Below are 3,643 nucleotides of genomic sequence, written 5' to 3' on the forward strand. Positions count from 1 at the left end.
ACACAGGGAGGGGGAGGAACACACAGGGAAGGGGGGGGACACACAGGGAGGGGGAGGAACACACAGGGAGGGGGAGGAACACACAGGGAGGGGGGGGACACACAGGGAGGGGGAGGAACACAGGGAGGGGGAGGAACACACAGGGAGGGGGGAACACACAGGGAGGGGGGGGGGAACACAGGGAGGGGGGAACACAGGGAGGGGGAGGAACACACAGGGAGGGGGAGGAACACACAGGAGGGGGAGGAACACAGGGAGGGGGAGGAACACACAGGGAGGGGGAGGAACACACAGGGAGGGGGAGGAACACAGGGAGGGGGAGGAACACAGAGGGAGGGGGAGGAACACAGGGAGGGGGGACACACACAGGGAGGGGGGGGAACACACAGGGAGGGGGAGGAACACACAGGGAGGGGGAGGAACACAGGGAGGGGGAGGAACACAGAGGGAGGGGGAGGAACACAGGGAGGGGGGACACACACAGGGAGGGGGGGGAACACACAGGGAGGGGGGGGACACACAGGAGGGGGGGAACACACAGGGAGGGGGGGGGACACACAGGGAGGGGGGGACACAGGGAGGGGGAGGAACACACAGGGAGGGGGAGGAACACAGGGAGGGGGAGGAACACACAGGGAGGGGGAGGAACACAGGGAGGGGGGGGAACACAGGGAGGGGGAGGAACTCAGGGAGGGGGGGGGACACACAGGGAGGGGGAGGAACACACAGGGAGGGGGGGGACACACAGGGAGGGGGAGGAACTCAGGGAGGGGGGGACACACAGGGAGGGGGAGGAACACACAGGGAGGGGGGGGAACACAGGGAGGGGGAGGAACACAGGGAGGGGGGAGGAACACACAGGGAGGGGGAGGAACTCAGGGAGGGGGGAGGAACACAGGGAGGGGGAGGAACACACAGGGAGGGGGGGGGACACACAGGGAGGGGGGGGGGACACACAGGGAGGGGGGAGGACACAGGGAGGGGGGGGAACACACAGGAGGGGGAGGAACACAGGGAGGGGGGAGGAACACAGGGAGGGGGGGGACACAGGGAGGGGGAGGAACACACAGGGAGGGGGAGGAACACAGAGAGGGGGGGGACACAGGGAGGGGGGGGACACAGGGAGGGGGAGGAACACACAGGGAGGGGGGGGAACACAGGGAGGGGGGGGACACAGGGAGGGGGAGGAACACACAGGGAGGGGGGGGAACACAGGGAGGGGGGGGACACAGGGAGGGGGAGGAACACACAGGGAGGGGGGGGAACACAGGGAGGGGGGAGGAACACAGGGGGGGGGGGAACACAGGGAGGGAGGAACACACAGGGAGGGGGGAGGAACACACAGGGAGGGGGGAGGAACACACAGGGAGGGGGAGGAACACACAGGGAGGGGGGGAACACACAGGGATGGGGGGAACACACAGGGAGGGGGGGGAACACACAGGGAGGGGGGAGGAACACACAGGGAGGGGGGGAACACACAGGGAGGGGGGGGAACACACAGGGAGGGGGGGGAACACACAGGGAGGGGGGGAACACACAGGGAGGGGGGGGAACACACAGGGAGGGGGGGGGAACACACAGGGAGGGGGGGGAACACACAGGGAGGGGGAAGAACACACATGGAGGGGGAGGAACACACAGGGAGGGGGAGGAACACAGGGAGGGGGGGGAACACAGGGAGGGGGGGGAACACACAGGGAGGGGGGAGGAACACAGGGAGGGGGAGGAACACACAGGGAGGGGGAGGAACACAGGGAGGGGGAGGAACACACAGGGAGGGGGGGGAACACACAGGGAGGGGGAGGAACACAGGGAGGGGGAGGAACACAGGGAGGGGGGGGGGACACACAGGGAGGGGGAGGAACACACAGGGAGGGGGAGGAACATACAGGGAGGGGGAGGAACATACAGGGAGGGGGAGGAACACACAGGGAGGGGGAGGAACACACAGGGGGGGGGGAGGAACACAGGGAGGGGGAGGAACATACAGGGAGGGGGAGGAACATACAGGGAGGGGGAGGAACACACAGGGAGGGGGAGGAACACACAGGGAGGGGGAGGAACACAGGGAGGGGGGGGACACACAGGGAGGGGGAGGAACACACAGGGAGGGGGAGGAACACACAGGGGGGTGTGGCCAAGGAACACCTATTTGTTTCATTGGAGATGCTGGTGTTCTTGTTCTCTAGTACCTTCTGCCTTTTCAAAATCTCAAACATTGTACCTTTAAGCTTCAAACAAAGGAACAAACTTGGATCAGTGGCCTCCAACTTTTCCTCTCGTAATCCCACGGCGTCAAAGCATTTTTCTCTGGATACAAACTAGCAGTTTTCTGAGCTATTCCAGTGGTTCATCTAATACAAAATTCAATCATTTATTTTGTCTATTAACCTGCTAGCCTCCAGTGTTTCCATTGAGCTTATCTATTAGAGCAGAGAGACGCGGCACGACTGAGGCACAAGAACACAGCTGACAGCTTCCTATTCAAGTCTGTGTTTCCAGTGAGAAGCTGGAGGCCCATTTCTCCCGAATAATTCGAGGGAACCACTTTAATCTTCCCACGACCCGACAGTGGTCTCCGGCTCATTCTCTGAAAAGCGCTGCTTTAAATCAGATTTTCCAAACATACTCCTGGGGCCTAATATAGATATGGATTTGGCTGGGAACCCCGCCCCCCCCCCCCCCCACCCATACATAGTCATGCTTATGCTTACTCAGACGCTTTCATATTTGATATCGCTTATTAAAAGTGGAAGATAACACAAGACGGGAGAGAAAGGCACGTTTCATGACTCAGAAGTGTGTGTGTGTGGGGGGGGGGGGGGGTTACTACTTCCTTTTGTGCTTCAAGAAAAAACGTCCTTTTGTGCTAAATCAAATCAAACATTGACGCTCGAAGCTACAAGCTGAGTCACTTTCAGCACAGACCTTAAACACAGCCGCCACTCATTTAACATTAATAATGGCTCCGTTCCATTCAGGAGTGCCAGTGAGGCAAGCCGTTGAGCCAGCATGCACAGTGCCAGGGTCCTGGAGCTGCCACTGGCTCGCCTTAATGCAGGGGACTCCATATTAATTTGGGCGCAAGCCCTGAAGGGACTAAACCTGATTGTACTTGGCGGTTTTCTTTATCATCTCCACCAGGCAAAGCGAGCGACGAGTCAGTCAGTCAGTCAGTCAGTCAGTCAGTCAGTCAGTCAGTCGACAGTCAGTCAGTCAGTCAGTCAGTCAGTCAGTCAGTCAGTCAGTCAGTCAGTCAGTCAGTCAGTCAGTCAGTCAGTCAGTCAGTCAGTCAGTCAGTCAGTCAGTCAGTCAGTCAGTCAGCTGCCTGCCTGCCTGCCTGCCTGCCTGCCTGCCTGCCTGCCTGCCTGCCTGCCTGCCTGCCTGCCTGCCTGCCTGCCTGCCTGCCTGCCTGCCTGCCTGCCTGCCTGCCTGCCTGTCTGCCTGCCTGCCTGCCTGCCTGCCTGCCTGCCTGCCTGCCTGCCTGCCTGCCTGATCCGATTTCCACCAAACCAGATTAATAAATTTGCCTTCGTAGGTAACAGTGTGTAATAGTGTAATATACTGTATAATACTGTGACAGTGTAATTATGTGTTGATGTAATTGATTGAGGCAGAAAACCTTAATCACGTCTTTACT

Source organism: Notolepis coatsorum (genome assembly GCF_963971535.1).
Source record: "Notolepis coatsorum genome assembly, chromosome: 16".
Classification (NCBI taxonomy): domain Eukaryota; kingdom Metazoa; phylum Chordata; class Actinopteri; order Aulopiformes; family Paralepididae; genus Notolepis; species Notolepis coatsorum.